We start from the raw sequence: 21144 nt of genomic DNA on the forward strand, positions 1-21144 counted from the left end.
AAGTGTTACACACTACAACAACTTGCAGTGGCAGCTGCTCATGTCTTACTTATTCCTTGTAGGATCATGCAGCTTCAAGAAAATTCTCATTTACCTTCACTAAAAGCTAACAAGTAAAAGTAATTGTAATGTGCGAGTTCATATAAAGGCTATCAATTAAACTCGCAATGTGCTAGGAAGCTAAGGGTGTACATATACTTACAATTAGCAGCAAACAGAGCAAAACCAAAACATTAACGTCAGCAAAAGTAGATTAACCTTAACAAAGCGACCTCGTCTATTGTTCCCTACAGCAAAGTTAAACACCTGCAGTGTTTAAAAATCACAAACAACATTTAACAAAAGTGAATGATTAAAAGTTTACAAAAAGCACAAAAAAGAGAAACAATTTAATGGACAATAACATGTGATTTGAGACATTTATACAGATGATGAGAGTAGCTGAAAAGGTTTTGGAAGAAGGATAATGAAACTTCATAACCGTTGCAGAAGAGAAGTGGGGCAGCAACGATCGATGGGTTTCTGAATAATTCCCTTAATACATTTACTTAAAAGGACTATTTTTGAACTATTTTGAAGCCGCAGGTGAACTAAGCAGCCGCCATTATTAGCACATACAGATCGGGAAAACACTCCGGTGAGTCAATTCTCTTTTTGACGATGAATTTATTTTCTAATTTTGCTTTTTTGCTGATGAAAAGCACAGTTTAATGAATAATAATCACACTTCTGTTAAAAATTGACTGTAACTATTAGGCAACAAAAACAGAGCACCAAAAATGTTTACATGTACATCATCCAGGCACAGAAAACAGAAACAATTTAATGGACAATAACATGTGATTTGCGACATTTATACAGATGATGAGAGTAGCTGAAAAGATTTTGGAAGAAAGATAATGAAACTTCATAACCGTTGCAGAAGAGAAGTGGAGCACCAAACGATGGGCGTTTCTGAATAATTAAATTAGGGCTGTTAGGAAATTAAATTTATAATAATTAATATTTAACTAATATATTTAGTAAATTAATATATAAATGATATTGTAGGGTTAAAACGGTAAATCAACTTTGGGGTTAATAGGTTTAACTAATCTATTTAACAAATTCTAATTCACTGGTATTTTTTCTCTATCAGAAATAGACATACCACTTTATTTCTAACAATAAGGACAAAAAGAAATTGTACAATTTATTTCTATATTACATTGAAGTTTATAGAAAATCAAAAGTACAACATTGACTTATTATGTGAAGTTTTTATATTCTTCAAACCAATTGCATAGTCCAATTTATCCAGACTATAAAACCACAAAAATTTTTAATCTACAAAAAATCAGATACACTAACATTTCTCATGGAGTACAAAACTACAAAAATCTTTTTTTTTCTCCAAACAAAATAAAACATATTCTTTATTACATAGAAATGTTTTTCTTATCAAATAGTCTTCCAACTATAACAATTTGACATACTATTTTATCAAACAAAAATATGCATCTCTCATTTTTGCAAACTAAAGAATTTTAAAAGCAACAATATCTGCGAAGTAAAATTCATTCCACAACATATGGTTTGCAAATCTTTTTCTAAACATACACATAATAAAAAAAAATATAAAATCAAAGATGATTACTCTTAGAAACTATTTTCCTCCTTCGATAATTTAATAAGAAGGTTACCTGGTAATCTTTAAACAGAATACCATAAAAAAAATTTGTTACATTCTCACTTCGACTTTGCTATAACAAAGCAACGAATTATGGAGAAGTAATGCATTTATCTTCATACTTTCATGATCAGATTCTCTCAATCAGTAGAATACAACAAAATATCTTGTATTCCAAACATACTTAGAACAAAACTTTGAACATCTTTGTAAGAAAACAAAGTTTAAGAACATTTTCACAACTATAAAATTAAAACTAGTAGCGATACTAGAATCAAAAACAGATTTTAAAAAAAATATACGAAATATTTTTCTTAAAGAGGAATTGTTGTTAATATGTGTCTAAAGAATCTTACTGATTCCAACAAACTTTGCAGAAACACGAAATTACCAAGTTTAATGAACCAGTGAAGAACAGAAGAATAAAAGAACTGAAATTAATTCACAAATCTAAAATTTGTAAAACACGTACCAGAATCTGGAAATTTTTAATAGGAAAAGGATCAAGTCCACTAAATTCACAGTGTCCCCTTAAGGAAATTATTCCCCTCTAGTATCCGAGGTTTGATTTGGAATATGACCTCCCAGGGTAAAATGATCTCAATCACCAGAGTATAGATACCAAAAACTTCGGTGTCAGCGAACCACTCAATGGCAGTAAAGTACACTTAGAATACTAGATTTAGTACTTGAAGAAGAAGTCCATAAAGTATATTTAAAATAAGAGGAAATCCCTCAATTTATAGACAACAAAGGATAGTGCGAAAAGGTTCTTATTGTGCCTTACCGGCATGGTCACAAACCTTTGGAAAAGTCACAATCTTTCAGAAAGGTCGTCACCTTTCATAAAAGTTACAACTTTCCATAAAATTCACAACTTTTCATAAAAGTTGCAACATTTCATAAAAGTCGCAACTCTTCATAAAAGTCACAACTCTTCATTTTCCATTCACACATTTTCAAAATCCAACAATCCCCCGCATGAATGGGGAATGACTCAAAGACAAAGAAACGGACAAGTATGTGTACTTTACAAGCAAGAATTAATTGCATCTGGATAAGTAGGTTTCTCCTTGGACTTTCCGTAGTGAACATATGTCGGATATACTCGGTCAATCGGTAGATGCGATATCTTTGAACCGTCGAACTTTGGTGTATACCTAGACAACCATATGTCACACAATTAACTCTTTACCATTTATGGTTCTTACGGTTGTGTTCATTTTAGCCATGAACACCTCCTGGTTTCATGAGTGAATAGAGAGATGTGCTTTTGACAATCATCATGTTTGAAGCGGCTTACACTTCACACTCACATAGGTGATTTCTAATTGTGTTATCGCGTAGATACACTATTTGGTCAACTCTGCCAAACATAGCAAATCATTAAAACCATTAAGCTTTATTAACTTATTAACAAGCCTTAATGTTGTATCCTTTTCCCTGAGCATTGTCTTCATCATGAGAATGGATTGAGTTTATTCACAATGTCGAACCGTCATTCACAACTTTGTTTTTCTCCTTGAATCTAGCTCTTGGGATCTCCAGTCTGCTGGATAGAGTTACCGCCATGATGACTTGTCCTAAGCCGTAAATTCATTCCCTTAGATGATCTTTTAAATTTCTCTCTAGTTAAGCCTTTTTGTTAGTGGATCCGACACATTATCCTTTGACTTTACATAGTCAATTCTGATAATTCCACTAGAGAGTAGTTTTCTAACAGTATCATGTCTATGTCGTATATGACGAGACTTTCCATTATACGTCATGCTCCATGCCCTACCTATTGCATCTTGACTGTGAAAGTGTATGCATACTAATGCCAATGGTTTGGGCCAAAATAGAATATCTATCAAGAAATTCCGGAGTCTTTTAACTTATTCACCGACCTTATCTAGAGCACCTAGCTCAAAGATCATTGTAGAGCTAGCGATACATGTCTCTTTTGAAATATTTCTAAGAGACTGCTCCTCTACCAATAGTAAATACATATCCACTCGTGAATTTTACTTCATTCTTCCGATGATTCAATTTGCATCACTATATCTTTCAATATTGTTGGATATTGTTATAATGCAAGACATAGTTTTAAGTATTATTGTAAATACTCCACAACTCTATTTATTGTCATCTAATGAATTTATTTGGGATCACTTGTGAACCGAATCAGTTTAAAATAACAAATGCTATATCTGATCGCACACATTATATGATATACATCATGCTTCCCAAAACTCTAGAACAATCCAATTGTGAGTCACTTTTGTTTTCAATCTTTTGAAATGCAAAGCTCACATTTATTGGACACTTGACAATATTAACATTCAAATATTTGAACTAGTTAAGTACTTTTCCAATGCAATGAGACCATGAAAATGTTAAACATTATGGAGTTCTACGAATTCTTATATCTAAGATCGCATTAGCAACTCCAATAATTTTTATTCCACTTGCTTTATAGCATACATTTAGTAGCATTTATGTCATTAGTGTCTCTATTGATGATCAACATAACAAACAATGACCTTATGATTTTAATGTGAACACATTTATCACTTCCATCATTCTTCAATCCATTTGCCAACATGGTTTGATTGAATTATGTCATTGTTTTGGTGCTTCCATAATGTTACTTAACAAGTTCACATACTTTCTTTTGTTAAACCAGGTACCACAAAACCCTCGGGTTGTTCCATGTAAATTTCTTCCTCCAATTCTACATTTAAGAAAGTTCTTTTCACATTCATTTGATGAATTTGGAGGTCATATACTACAGAAATTATTTTTGCATCCGAATGGATGTAATTCTAATTACTAACGAGTATATATATCGACAAGATCAAAATCTTATTTTTTAAAGCCTTTGACACAAAACCTTGCTTTATATTTTTCAACACTTCTATCAACTATTATTTTTCCTTCTAAAGATTCATTTTGAACCCAAAGGTTTATTTCCTTAAAGAAGATCAATTAACTTTCAATATTGTTTATTGACACCATCTTTCCAAAGGATGAGTCTACAGAAGACACAAAAAATGTTACAAAATCATATTCGAAGGAAGTAAATGTCCTTTAACATTTTACTAAGCCTCTGAATATCTTTATTAAGTACATTATCCTTTTCATTCCCTAGGCCTTTTAGACCCTTTTCTATACTACTCAAGTCTAATTTTACAGTCCACAGTCATAGGTCCTATTTTAATTCTTTTAGAAATAGGATCTTGGACTTTGACTAGATACCCTCACACTTGAAATATTTCAAGTTGGATTTTTTTGTTTCTTTCCATTTCTCATATGGAAAAGATTGTATTCTGATCAAACAAAATCGCTTTCTTTCTAAAAGGACAAATTTTTTTGTTGATCCCTTTTGCAGTAAGGATAGTTCCTCCACACAAGTTTTGTGTAAACCCGAACTTATAAATAATGCATCCATCATTTCTTTCAACGTTCGGTTTTTCATTAGATTGAGGTGAATATGGCAGTAGTTTGATATTTCACTTTCCAAACATATTTCTGCACAATGAGATTTATACTCTCCATTCTTATCACTTCTAATATATTTTTTTCACACTGATTTTCAACTTCGATATTACATTGTCTAGACATTTATATTGCTTCATCCTTACAATTTAGCAAATAGACATAATCATTTCTAATGCAATTATTCTCAATAAAAGTAACAAATACTTTTTCCCACCATGAGATGGTGTTAACTTCATATCATAAATGTCAGTGTAAATCAATTCTAAGGGATTAGAATTCCTTTCAACAGATTTATAAGAATGCTCAACATACTTAGATTCCACAAAAACTTGACATTTTTATTTATTGCACTCAAAGTTAGGCAAAACTTCTAAGTTGATCAGTTTTTCTTACATGGTTTTGTAATTGACATGCCCCAAGTGTTCACGTTACAAACATTGACTCAAGCAAGTAAGAATAAATAAAAACATTTAGTTTGAAAAGCTCTTCGCGAGGTAGCTTTTTCCTCACTAATATTTTGTTCCTATTTCTTACAATTTTGTGTGATATAAACATTGTTTAGATTGTCAAATATCCTTTTCAGAAGGACATTTTTCATAACTTTCAATGTGATTGTTAAAGAACTACCTATGAACAAAGTTTCATTGGGTTCAATAAAGACAATATAGTTCAACTGTTATTTTTACAAAAACATAACAAATGACTATTCACCAATATTCATGTCTATGCAAATACTTTTATTATAATAGACATATCTTTTCATGAAAAATCACAACATTTTAAGTGATTTTTTTCATAAAAAACACAATTATTTTGAACAAGTATATATATAATTTGGATGTTTCAAGTTGCGGTTTTTATGAAGAGTTGTGACTTTTATGGAAAGTTGTGACTTTTATGAAAGGTGACGACCTTTCTGAAAGGTTGTGACTTTTCCAAAGGTTTGTGACCATTCTGGTAAGGCACAATAAGAACCTTTTCGCACTATCCTTTGTTGTCTATAAATTGAGGGATTTCCTCTTATTTTAAATATACTTTATGGACTTCTTCTTCAACTACTAAATCTAGTATTCTAAGTGTACTTTACTGCCGTTGAGTGGTTCGCTGACACCGGTGTTTTTTATATCTATACTTTGGTGATTGAGATCATTTTACCCTGGGAGGTCATATTCCAAATCAAACCTCGGATACTAGAGGGGAATAATTTCCTTAAGGGGACACTGTGAATTCAGTGGACTTGATCTTTTTCCTATTAAAAATTTTTCAGATTCTGGTATGTGTTTTACAAACTTTAGATTTTTTAATTAATTTCAGTTCTTCTATTCTTTTGTTCTTCACTGGTTCATTAAACTTGGTAACTTCGTGTTTCTGCAAAGTTTGTTGCAATCAGTAAGATTCATTAGACACATATTAACAACAATTCTTCTTTAAGAAAAATATTTCGTATTTTTAAAAAAAAATATGTTTCTGATTCTAGTTTTGCTACTAGTTTTAATTTTCTAGTTGTGAAAATGTTCTTAAACTTTGTTTTCTTACAAAGATGTTCAAAGTTTTGTTCTACGTATGTTTGGAATACAAGATGAACAACAATCTTAAGGAAATTATTATACTGTTAGTATTTTTTTGTATTCTACTGATTCAGAGAATCTGATAATGGAAGTAGAAGATAAATGCATTACTTCACCATAATTCGTTGCTTTGTTTTAGCGAAGTCGAAGTGAGAATGTAACAATTTTTTATGGTATTCCGTTTAAAGATTACCAGGTAACCTTCTTATTAAATTATGTATGGATGAAAATAGTTTCTAAGAGTTATCATCTTTGATTTTTTTTTAATTATGTGTATCTTTGGAAAAAAATCTGCAAACCATATGTTGTGGAATAAATTTTACTTTGCAGATATTGTTGCTTTTAAAATTCTTTAGTTTGCAAAAATGAGAGATACATATTTTTGTTTGATAAAAAGTATGTCAAATTGTTATAGTTCGAAGACTATTTGATAAGAAAAACATTTCTATGTGAAAGAATATGTGTTATTCTGTTTGGAAAAAAAAAAAACTTTTGTAGTTTTGTACTCCATGAGAAATGTTTGTGTCTGATTTTTGTAGACTAAAAACTTTTGTGGTTTTATACTCTGGATAAATTGGACTCTGCAATTGGTTTGAAGAATATGAAAACTTCACATAATAAGTCAGTGTTGTACTTTTGATTTTCTATAAACTTCAATGTAACATAGAAATAAATTGTACAAATTTGTTTTGTCCTTATTGTTAATATTTAAAATACTAAGTGGCATGTCTATTTATGATAGAGGAAAAAAAACCAGTGACTTAGAATTTGTGATTTTGTATTTCTATGGAATGAAGATTTGACATTGTGTAAACATTTCCAAAGAGAATTGCAACACTATAATTCTTTCGTAGAATAACGTTTCCAGCATTAAAATATGTGGAAAAACTATTTTCAAATACTTGAAAAATATTTTTGAGATCACATTTGAAATGTGGGGGTTATTTGCTTATGATTAGACTTGGCGTCTAATTTAACTTTGGAGCAAAAGATATGAAATTTAATGATACTTTTGTATTATGTTATACCCACAAAATTCTTGGAGTATATTTGGTATTGTGGTTGTTGAGTTTCTCTATTACTAGTATATAGTGTGACTAGTATGAAACATCCAAAAATATATTTACTCGTTCAAAACAATTATGTTCTTTTATGAAAAAAATCACTTAAAGTGTTGTGATTTTTCATGAAAAGATATATCTATTATAATAAAAGTAGTTGCATAGACATAAATATTAATGAATAGTCATTTGTTATGTTTTTGTAAAAATAACAGTTGGACTATATTGTCTTTATTGAACCCGATGAAACTTTGTTCATAGGTAGTTCTATAACAATCACATTGAAAGTTATGGAAATGTCCTTCTGAAAAGGATATTTGACAATCTAAACAATGTTTGTATCACACAAAGTTGTAAGAAATAGGAACAAAATATTAGTGAGGAAAAATCTACATCGCGAAGAGCTTTTCAAACTCAATGTTTTATTTGTTCTTACTTGCTTGAGTCAATGTTTGTGACATGAACACTTGGGGCATGTCAGTTACAAAACCTTGTAAGAAAATGTCAAGTTTTTGTGGAATCTAAGTATGTTGAGCATTCTTATAAATCTGTTGAAAGGAATTCTAATCCCTTAGAATTGATTTACACTGACATTTATGATATGAAGTTAACATCATCTCATGGTGGGAAAAAGTATTTGTTACTTTTATTGAGAATTGCATTAGAAATGATTATGCCTATTTGCTAAATTGTAAGAATGAAGCAATAGAAATGTCTAGACAATGTAATATCGAAGTAAAAAAAATCAGAGTGAAAAAATATATAAGAAGTGATAAGAATGGAGAGTATAAATCTCATTGTGCAGAAATATGTTTGAAAAGTGAAATATCAAACTACTGCCATATTCACCTCAATCTGATGAAAAACCGAACGTTGAAAGAAATGATGGATGCATTATTTATAAGTTCAGGTTTACACAAAACTTGTGTGGAGGAACTATCCTTACTGCAAAAGGGATCAACAAAAAGTTTTGTCCTTTTTAGAAAGAAAGCGATTTTGTTTGATCAGAATACAATCTTTTTCATATGAGAAATGGAAAGAAAGGAAATCCAACTTGAAATTTTTCAAAGTGTGGGGGCATCTAGTCAAAGTCCAAGATCCTATTCCTAAAAGAATTAAAATAGGACCTATCACTGTGGACTGTAAAATTAGACTTGAGTAGTCTAGAGGAGGGTCTAAAAGGCCTAGGAAATGAAAAGTATAATGTACTTAATAAAGATATTCAGAGGCTTAGTAAAATGTTAAAGGACATTTACTTCCTTCGAATATGATTTTGTAACATTTTCTGTGTCTTCTGTAGACTCGTTCTTTGGAAAGATGGTGTCAATAAACAATATTGAAAGTTAATTGATCTTCTTCAAGAAAATAAACCTTTGGGTTCAAAATGAATCTTTAGAAGGAAAAATAATAGTTGATGGAACTGTTGAAAAATATAAAGCAAGACTTTGTGTCAAAGGCTTTAAAAAAAATCTTGTCAATATATATATATATATATACTCGTTAGTAATTAGAATTATATCCATTCGGATGCAAAAAATTATTAGTGTGGTATATGACCTCCAAATTCATCAATTGAATGTGAAAAGAACTTTCTTAAATGTAGAATTGGAGGAAGAAATTTACATGGAACAACCCGAGGGTTTTGTGGTTCCTGATAAATAAAAGAAAGTATGTGAACTTGTTAAGTCACATTATGGAAGCACCAAAACAATGACATAATTCAATCAAACCATGTTGGCAAATGGATTGAAGAATGATGGAAGTGATAAATGTGTTCACATTAAAATCATAAGGTCATTGTTTGTTTATATATTGGTGATATGTTGATCATCAATAGAGACACTAATGACATAAATGCTACTAAACGTATGCTATAAAGCAAGTGGAATGAAAATTATTGGAGTTGCTAATGTGAACTTAGATATAAGAATTCGTAGAACTCCATAATGTTTAGCATTTTTATGGTCTCATTGCATTGAAAAGGTACTTAACTAGTTTAAATATTTGAATGTCAATATTGTCAAGTGGCCAATAAATGTGAGCTTTGCATTTCAAAAGAGTGAAAGAAAAAGTGACTCACAATTGGATTGTGCTAGATTTTTGGGAAGCATGATGTATATCATATAGTGTGTGCGATCAGATATATCAGTTGCTATTTTAAATTGAGCCCGTTCACAAGTGATCCCAAATAAATTCATTAGATGACAACAAATAGAGTTTTGGAGTACTTAAAATAATACTTAAAACTATGTCTTGCATTATAACAATATTGAAAGATATAGTGATGCAAATTGAATCATCAGAAGAATGAAGTAAAATTCACGAGTGGATATGTATTTACTATTGGTAGAGGAGCAGTCTCTTAGAAATATTTCAAAAGAGACATGTATCGCTAACTCTACAATGATCTTTGAGCTAGGTGCTCTAGATAAGGTCGGTGAATAAGTTAAAAGACTCCGGGATTTCTTGATAGATATTCTATTTTGGCCCAAACCATTGGCATTAGTATGCATACACTTTCACAGTCAAGATGCAATAGGTAGGGCATGATGCATGACGTTTAACGGAAAGTCTCGTCATATACGACATAGACATGATACTGTTAGAAAATTAATCTCTAGTGGAATTATCAGAATTGACTATGTAAAGTCAAAGGATAATGTGTCGGATCCACTTACAAAAAGGCCTAACTAGAGAGAAAGTTAAAAGATCATCTAAGGGAATGAATTTACGGCTTAGGACAAGTCATCATGGTGGTAACTCTATCTAGCAGACTAGAGATCCCAAGAGCTAGATTCAAGGAGAAAAACAAAGTTGTGAATGACGGTTCGGCATTGTCAATAAACTCAATCCATTCTCATGATGAAGACAATGCTCAGGGACAAGGATACAACATTAAGGCTTGTTAATGAGTTAATAAAGCTTAATGGTTTTAATGATTTGCTAAGTTTGGCAGGGTTGACCAAATAGTGTATCTATGTGATAACACGGTTAGAAATCACCTATGTGAGTGTGAAGTGCAAGCCGCTTTAAAGAAGATGATTGTCAAAAGCCCATCTCTCTATACACTCATGAAACTAGGAGGTGTTCATGGCTAAAACGAACACAACCGTAAGAACCATAAAGGGTAAAGGGTTAATTGTGTGACATATGGTTGTCTAGGTATACACCATAGTTCGACGGTTCAAAGATATCATATCTACCGATTGACCGAGTATATCCGACATATGTTCACTACGGAAAGTCCAAGGGGAAACCTACTTATCCAGATGCAATTAATTCGTGCTTGTAAAGTACACATACTTGTCTATTTCTTTGTCTTCGAGTCATTCCCCATTCATGCGGGGGATTGTTGGATTTAAAAAAGGTGTGAATGGAAAATGAAGAGTTGCGACCTTTATGAAGAGTTGTGACTTTTATAGAAAGTTGTGACTTTTATGAAAGGTGACGACCTTTCTGAAAGATTATGAAATGATTGAGTGAATTGTTATTGATGTAGTAGAAGCGTACATTGTGTTTATTAATCTTTTGATGATTACATAAGGTATTAGTGATGTTGTATAGTGAAAAAGATTTGATGCATTTAATAATAATTAGTAACAAAAACATGTAGTTAATATGAAATGTTTAAACAGAAGTACGAAAGTACGGTTATTTGTTAATAATACTAATATTTAAACATTATAATAGAATATAATGTTAATAAAGCTTATAATAGTAATGAAAGAAATATTTTGAGAATGACCCTAACGCATTGTAGAGTGTGGGTTGTTGATGAATCCATTATGCTTGTATAGGTTTACTTGCGTCTTCTAAAGTTGTGATTTGAAGCAATGTAAACGAATGACTAAGACTTTAATAACCCATTCTGTTGCATATTTCTTCAACTTGCTAATTGGTAGGCACTGGTTCTCGAGCTCTTCTAGACTTGTCATTGTATTGTTGTAGTATCTAGGATGTACTAATACAATATATATTTGTGACGTAAATGCTATTTGTTTTTATATAATTAGTGTTCTTTTGGTCTAATAATAAAGATGATCAAGAATGTAATATTAATGAAACATAAACTATTTTTCTTTTTAAATTTTAAAAGCAAGCAACTTCAACTAACAATAGTATAAATATCACATTAATTGAAGCAAGTTCCAGGGAGGAGAAATAATACCTATTCTTGTGTTTCCAATAGCAAGAAACCTGCTAACATTATTAGAACATGAAGAGATGATAAACGTAGATTCAAATAGAAGTAAATCAATAAAAATGTAACAAGTTACTATAACGAAAATATTGCAAACGTATAGAATTCAAAATGGAAAAGTCCTTGGTGGACAATCTGTTTGCATGTTATGATAATAATTTTATTCTATAATATCTTAACAGGACGCAAATATTGTGTTTTCGTACAAAATATTTCAGAAAATCGTTGTCCACAAAATTACTTATAGAAAAATATTTTATGTACTATCAAACATGCTGGATCATTTCTGGTACTTTTGGTGATGATCTCAATACCATTGAAGCTTGCTGGTAGGAAAATAGTATTTGCAAATTCATCTAGTTAAAACATCGATGATCAATGAAGTGTATGATTGTTGCTAAGCTAAGCTGTGACATCAAACTAACCATATTACAGCTAATAATTATTACAAATTTCCAGTGTAAACAGAGATTTGGTACATTACATGTGCACACAAATCTTGAAAATAAAATAAGACAGCATGACATAATTTACTGTAATTAAAACGACAGATAAAAGAAGATATTTTAAAAAGATTTGCAGAAAATTGAGAAATATTCTATTTTGATGACCCATAACTAACTCATAGCTCAATTTTTTTTGCAAAAATCATTAAATAATTCCCTCACATAGACTAATGCTTATTATTGTAAATTTTATTTCCTTTATTCTTCACTTCTTTAGTAAGTGAAACATGTACAATCTTACGCAAATTCATGTTATTTACTTTCAAGTTGCAGAGTAGGAAATTACCTTGGATCTAAAAGAAACTCCTTCGGAATATAATTAATTCCTACTCACAAATCTGTTGCAGCACCAAGTTCAATTATTTTGAACGCGCGAGAACCTGCTTCAGAGAGACATTAATTACAACTTACAAGTAGGCACTCAAACTCAACCTTTGTGAATCAGGTGAGCACTTTTTTTTTCAAATAATATGTATATCCATACGCCTATGCAGTTTATGACAGAGCACTATTTTTACATGATGCAGGCTTGGCTTCCAAGTGAAACTCCAGTAAAATTGCACTGGTATAGGAAAGAGGAATTGTTGAACTTGAGAGGAAATGGAATTGGAAAGCTTGAGGAGTGGGACAGGATTTATGACCATGCTTATTACAATGACCTTGGAGAACCTAAAAAGGGTTCAACTTATGTCAGGCCAATCCTAGGAGGATCTACAAAGTATCCTTATCCGCGTAATATTGTGGGGTATGCAAAACTAAAAGCTATCAAGTAAAAGTAATCGTAATGTGCAAGTTCATATAAGACCATGTAAAAGCTATCAATTAAACTCGCAATGTGCTAGGAAGCTAAGAGTGTACATATACTTGCAATTAGACGCAAAACAGATCAAAACAAAAACATTAACGTCAGCAAAAGTAGATTAACCTTAACAAAGTGACATCGTCTATTGTTTCCTACAGCAAAGTTAAACACCTGCAGTGTTTAAAAATCACAAACAACATTTAACAAAATTAAAAGTTCAAAAAAAAAAAGCATAGAAAAGAGAAACAATTTAATGGACAATAACATGTGATTTGAGACATTTATACAGATGATGAGAGTAGCTGAAAAGGTTTTGGAAGAAGGATAATAATACTTCATAACCGTTGCAGAAAATAAGTGGGGCAGCAACGATCGATGGGGCGTTTCTGAATAATTCCCTTAATACATTTACTTAAAAGGACTATTTTTTAACTATTTTGAAGCCGCTGGTGAACTAAGCAGCCGCCATTATTAGCACATACAGATCGGGAAAACCCTCCGGTGAGTCAATTCTCTGTTTGTCGATGAATTTATTGTCCCATTTTGCTTTTTTGCTAATGAAAAGCACAGTTTAATGAATAATAATCACACTTCTGTTAAAAATTGACTGTAACTATTAGGCAACAAAAACAGAGCACCAAAAATGTTTACCTGTACATCATCCAGGCACAGAAAACAGAAACAATTTAATGGACAATAACATGTGATTTGCGACATTTATACAGATGATGAGAGTAGCTGAAAAGGTTTTGGAAGAAAGATAATGAAACTTCATAACCGTTGCATAAGAGAAGTGGAGCAGCAAACAATGGGCATTTCTGAATAATTAAATTAGGGCTGTTAGGAAATTAAATTTATTATAATTAATATTTAACTAATATATTTAATAAATTAATATATAAATGATATTGTAGGGGTTAAAACGGTAAATCAACTTTGGGGTTAATAGGTTTAACTAATATATTTAATAAATTAATATATAAATGATATTGTAGGGTTAAAACGGTAAATCAACTTTGGGGTTAAGAGGTTCATGCTTATAATAATACTAGTTTCCGTGCACGCGCTTTGCGCGTGTAACCCATGAGTGTATTATTTCTTAAAAGATAATACTACTAAATAATAAAATATGTCTAATTGAGATTTCTTACTTTGTTTTACTACTAATTGTGACACTTCAATTTTCTGATAGTTGAGAAATTAATAAAATAAACTTTGTTTGTAATTCAAAAAATAAGTTTACAAAGCTAAAAGGAAAAATAACACTTGATAGTTCCGTTTTATTGGTAGAATAATGCTAGATAGTGTAAGATTAACTTTGAGTGAAGGAAAACAAAACCTTTCAACTTTTTTAATGAATGTGTTTTAAGTATTGTATTAAATTTTTATCCACAAACACTTTAACTAATTAGTTAACTATAAATATTTAAAACTAAGATGTAAAAAGTTTTATCATTTATATTTTAAAAATCAGAATATTTATGAATAACTACTTATTTTTATATAAAATTTAATTCTGTCATACATAACTTATCCACCATTAATCTAATATTCTATGTTTCACCTTTTTTTTTTCATAAAAAGAAAAGAAAAGAGTAAACATCCTATTTTATCACATTCATTCTTAAAGATGAAAATTAATGTATATGTAAAAATTATAAGTACGGAGAAAAGAAAAAAAAAAGGTACACATGAGCAAGATAATTGCATTTCATTTGTTTGTCTCTATAGTGAAACTGAACATTTGAGCATACAAAATATAAATATGAATTTAGAGCAACTTGCTAATAAAACAAGAATTCAATTATATGAAGAGAGACAAAAAAGTCTTATTATAATTCTTACTACAAATAAGTATAAAACTAATACATCAAGCTCCGATGCTTCAGTAATTGAATTCTTATCTATTCTGGTAACTGCATAAGGGAAAAGTCACATGAATTATTATTAAAATAAATATAAAAAAGATAGAGATGAAATTTAATTTTAAAGATACATGAATCTACTTTAATTTCTTGATAATTACTCACTTTTATTTTTATTTACATTTATGTTAGAAATTTGAAAGGTCAAGATTATGAAATGAGAATAAGAAGATTATATATATATAAATTATATAAGTTTTAATTTATTAGAGGGGCAAAATGGTAATTCAACTTTTAAGTTTTGAGCTTCATGCTTATAATAATATATGATATGATATGATATGATATGATATATATATATATATATATATATATATATATATATATATATAACACTATTAAGTATAGAAATAACAAAACAAATTTTTTTCGTAAATGACAACTCAGAGTACCCATAAAGTTAATCATATGCATCCGTAAATTCAAAATGTTCAAGCCAAATTACCATTAGTTGACATTTACATGATTCCAAAAATTATGTGATATTTTTCATAATGTACAATAGCAAAATAAATTTTAGAACATATCAACAATTAAAAATACTTCTGAAGTAGCAGGTAAGGTTTCCTTTACTGCTTTATTCTTTCCATTCTTCATTTTTGACACCTACAAAAAGAAGATATCTAATGTCAAGTTATGTTATTAACCACTCAAAAGACACTGATTAGAAAATTTTGTATGGGGTAGATCTTATAGGGATCACAATGAAACCAGAACATTCAAGAAATTCATAATAGATCAATGTATCAAACTAGAGACATTAATGATCCATTTTTTTTCAAACCAAACAACTCTAACGAGTCTGAAACAAAAACAAATCATAAATAAGAATTAGATCAAACTTAATCAGTAAGCATTTGATCAAATATTGATCCATCTATTGAGTCCTATGTCATGAGTCTTGACAGTTTAGATTTTCAAGTTCAGACCAAAATAGGCATAAGAAACTGAGTACCAACCTGATGTGAAACTGCGTATCAATTAGACAAGTTCAAACCAAAATAGGCATAAGAAATTGAGTACCAAACTGAATTGAAACTGAGTACCAACTAGATTTTCATGTAAAGACCAAACTAATCTAAAACTTATACTACTCAGTTCAAGAATAACTTGCCAACAACACCAAACCTAAGTCTTCAAATTGTTTCAGACTTGGAAATGGAAAGTGGAAGACTAAACCTAGCACACTCCATAGTTGTCGTGAATTCCTTTATTTTAAACACCCAATGAGACTGTAACAAAGACAGGATCAACATACATAACTGATCCATCACTATAATGTAACTTCATTAGCTTTGTACCATCATTATTTTCCAAACAAGTACCTTTAACTAGATTGTGCCTTGAATTGCTAAACAATAAAGCCCCATACTAAGGTACAATACATGCTGGTTTTGAAAAGCAAACAAATAAGAACACAGTTCAGTCATAGAAAGTACATGAGATATTTACAAAAAGTTACACGTAATGTGGAATTAAATTTATATCCCACTAGCTGGGACCTTGAGCATGAATACTCGCAGGAACCAATAAAAAGAATGAGAAGGGAGAGATGTTGCAAAAATCTCTCACGAATATATAGAGAATGAGATATCAGATAAGTAAAAGCCCAAGATATCACAACAATTATATATACCAGATAAATCTTAAGTGACACTAAAATTGATACATTTACACGTAATATAAAGAAAGAAGAAGTAGAATAAAGTAGGACGAGAGGAGGAAGAAGAAGAAAAATAAGAAGTACCAACCTTCATTGATAGTGCAAGCAGATGGATGATTGATTACTGGAATAACACCCTCTTATCCAAGCGAACGAACACTGAATCTTAGCATGCTAGGATCAAGTGCTAATCCTCGATTTAGACAATTAAGCTCTGCAATAATGTTCATTGTAACATCTTTTCATGTTATCTTTCTGGTCTTTCAACTTTTCATGCATCCTTTTTTAGAATCAACCACAATAGAAGGGGGTAAAAAATCTGCCACTTTGTTTTTCAAAAGAGCCTTGGTAATCCCATGTCCATACAATCTTACTTAACCTGGATGATCAGGTGCCATAACGGGCTCATTTGCATAAATTGATTGACTACCATCTTAACTTTCTCAAAATTTTACTGTCTCCACTTCAACATACAAATAAAATCCAAGAGAATAGAGTTCAAGTAAATTAAATTTATCCACTATTTAAGAAAAAAGAAATTATCTCGGTAAAATTTGAATAAGAAAAAATTGTACTATTTTGTTGTACTAAATTTTCATAATCTCTCTAACCATAAACCAATTTCATGCTTTAGATAAATGTTAGATGATTAATAAGCTTAGGAGGACTTGATGTAAGTTATAAGGTATATCAATTCTAAGTATAATATGAATTACAATATGTGTTTGATCGGAGGAAATTGGTTGTCCTGAGAATATTTATCCCACTATTTATATTTAGTGATTGGATAAGTTATCCCATAGACATGTTGAATTTATAAATTGTGATCAACTCAAATTAGGATTCTTTGAGGCTATTCAACCCTAAATCCTAATTTATGCCTATATAAGGGTACTAAATTCTCTTAAAAGGCATCTCGGAAATTTCATAAGGAGATCAACATCTCGAATACTCCACAAATTGATGGTTTATTCATAAAGAGAGGTCAAAATCCAAATCATCCTAGATGGAGAAATACGCCACTAACGGCCCTCATATCATGGATAAATCCTAGGAGAGTAGAATCAAGGGATCAATAGAATTGTATCAACTATCTTAATCAATAAAATCATGTTTCTTCATATTTTATTTGTATGGTTTGTTTATTTTCCATATGTTTAAAATTTGTTGCAAACAAAATTGGCACACCAGTAGGACCAAATATGTCCTTCATCTCTTCTCTCTTAAATGAAATATAAAGGAAGAATGAGTACTTCAAGCCTCGTCTTTGAGTTTTATCAAGTCAGTGCTCCGACAAGCCTTGAAGCAGGGGGCATTTGTAGACATTGAAATTTTGTGTGACTCTACAAGACGTGTTCAATATGAGTTTGGACTCTACAAATTGTGATCAACTCAAATTAGGATTCTTTGAGGCTATTCAACCCTAAATCGTAATTTATGCCTATATAAGGATACTGAATTCTCTTAAAAGGCATCTCAGAAATTTTATAAAGAGATCAAAATTTTGGATACTCCACAAATTGATGGTTTATTCATAAAGAGAGGTCAAAATCTAAATCATCCTAGTTCGAGAAATACACCACTAACGGCCCTCGAATCATAGATAAATCCTAAGAGAGTAAAAGCAAGGCCTCAATAGAATTGTACCCGCTATCTTAATCAATAAAATCATGTTTCTTCATATTTTATTTGTATGATTTTTTGATTTTCCATATGTTTAAAATTTATTGCAAACAATTGACTTTTATCAAATCTTAAACCGTAAAAATAGGAAAAGAGATCATATAAAGAATAACGTACTTGATCGGAATGAAATAAGAAACACAGGTGAAGATGTTTGTCCTCCATAGAAAGGAAATTCTTTAGTTAACACATGGAAGAAGTTAGATCGAGGAAAAAGTGGAGATTGTAAGAAGGAGCTACGTTGGAAGGTTAATTTCACTGTTGAGCTTCCAAGATATTCTTGAATTAGATGCTTTGAGAATGAAAATCTTTTATCCTAATCTGCAATACATAAAGGAGGTGAACACTATTATTTTCTTGATGAAAAGACGAAACAATATAAAAATAACTTTTGGGATCACCACAAGTTTAGAATAGGAATGTCTTGGTGTACATTCCTTATATCCATTATATCATAACTAAAGTCGATATAAATATCCCTCTTGAAGACTGAATTTATGGAAAACGAATGGATAGAGCAGGATATCTTCCCTAAACTCTACTTTATATGCCTCCAACATCACATCAGTAAGGATGGAATTTGATATTTAGAAGAGCCTTAACTAACTAGGAAATTAATAGAGTAGCTGAATTGTTGCTGAAACAACAGTCATACAATGTATTTCCAAGAAAATATGCATCAAAAGGCCTCCATGAGTTATACATAGAGCATATTCCGCTACTGAATTGTAATATATACGATTCTCACTATTATGTTTTCAACCTTTGAGCATAAAATAAATTTATTTTATTAGAAAGAAATCCCAAAAAGAGGGAAGAAAGTTCAAGAACTCAGCAGCTCACGGTATAACTTCATTAGCTGGATATATTGTTGGATATTTTGCTAGTATTATTTCAAGCCCCACTGACAACATTGTTGCTTCTCCTATCAACAAAAAGGCCAGTATCCTAAAGATGATTGTGAAGAAAATTGGGTTTCTTAATTTGTTTATGAGAAGTCTTCCTATTATATTAATGTTTGTTGGACATGTTGTGACTTTGCGATGGTAGTATGACTACGGTAAAATATTATGTGAATTTCCAATTAGTGGAGATGTAATACAATGATATAAAAGAATACAAAAGGCTCAAAATCAATCAAAACGAAAGCTCCTATTAGTCAATACATGGTATATGCATCGGTTTATAGATATAATAAGCACATGAATACTCGTGCACATAATTTAACACATAGACTGAATTAGCGACCCTCTAACCGTTCCTTCAAAATGCTTCAACATTTACCATCCTTTTAAAAATGACATGTAAATGCCAAAATTTTACTTGTTATTTAAATATTTCAGTATATACTTGAAGAAAATGTGTTCACTATCACCCGTAATGAGGTTAGAACATGAACCTAATGAAAAAGGACATTTTTTACTCATCCTAGTACCATACATTTCGTTCCTTTGATTATAAAAAAAAAAACAATTTAGTCCATTGATAACCAACCACTCTAAAGAACATAACAATTATTTTGTAGATAATTAGGGTGAAAAATTAGATAACTTACTTGCATTTCGGAACCGGTTAAGTTAGGGGTCTCGAAATTAGTGAATAAACTAGCAATTTTCGACTCTCTTGCAAGCGATTTTGAACTCTTCAGTGAGATTGAGAATTTGGATCGAGCAAGTTTCAACAAGGAATCATTTTCTCCATTGAATGAAAAGATTTTAAAAACATTTGGATAGAAATGAAAGCTTGTGAGAGCTAGAAACGTCGTGGTGTAATTTTCGATAAAAAGATCTAGCCTCTGTAGGTTGTAGTTACTGAAGGTCCCACCATGTATTTTTATTTTTTGAGATTATCAAAAAATATGTGATGAATAAGGAGGGATTGCTTTTTTTTTTTTTTTTTCATTTAGGCGGCACTGTGAAAATTGTGGGAAACATACGGAGGGATTCTACAAATCGTAGTAATAGAAATAAACCTGTTGCTAAAAAATATATATCACAATGAGTATAGAAGACAATTGTATCAGGTCTTCTATAGCAACAATTATTACAAAGCTGCAACAGTTATTTGGTAATCTATGGAGATAACACTATAAATCATATGTGACGGTTTAACCGTTGCAATAGACTATACATGGCAACAATTTTCAATCTGTTTCCGTAGAAGTTGTTGTCGTAGGTCCAATTTCTTGTAGTTCTAAATGAAGCAAGCTGGGAAACTAAGATTTCCAAGATAGTCTTCTAGCATGTTTTTGAGAAATAATCTCAAACCACACTAGTAAGTATATTTTAAAAACATAAGAGTCAGTATATTTTGGGAGTGAGCACCAATATGGGGAAGAGTGCAAACAACTCACATCCATTAGGTAGTTCAGGTCTTATACCATTGGGCGGGTATAGGATACGCTGACAGTGTGAGATATATCGATGTATTATCACTATAGCTCTTGTGTGATGGTTCTCGCTTAGAGAAACCCCCATAGAGTTTATTGTATTTTCATATACATCATTGCATTGTATTTTTACATACATATCAGAGTTTCATGTATCTTTGCATACACAAAGTATTTATCCTGTTTGTAAACAA

The 21144-nt window shown here is 30.8% G+C and overlaps 1 long non-coding RNA gene across 2 annotated transcripts; it reads right to left on the bottom strand.

Annotated features, from left to right (window-relative positions):
* Positions 1 to 15604: 15604 nt before the first annotated feature.
* On the bottom strand, positions 15605 to 20840 carry LOC104648347 (uncharacterized). 2 transcript variants are annotated; one of them, XR_011210680.1, is made up of 4 exons: positions 20117 to 20840; positions 18679 to 18882; positions 16967 to 17257; positions 15605 to 15821 (listed from the first exon to the last, which is right to left on the bottom strand). It is a non-coding gene; the product is annotated as an uncharacterized lncRNA (long non-coding RNA). The 2 variants fall into 2 exon arrangements; XR_742361.4 differs by having other exon boundaries at positions 16967 to 17341; positions 20117 to 20839.
* Positions 20841 to 21144: the final 304 nt, after the last annotated feature.

This window comes from Solanum lycopersicum, chromosome 7, assembly GCF_036512215.1.
Source record: "Solanum lycopersicum chromosome 7, SLM_r2.1".
Taxonomy (NCBI): Eukaryota; Viridiplantae; Streptophyta; class Magnoliopsida; order Solanales; family Solanaceae; genus Solanum; species Solanum lycopersicum.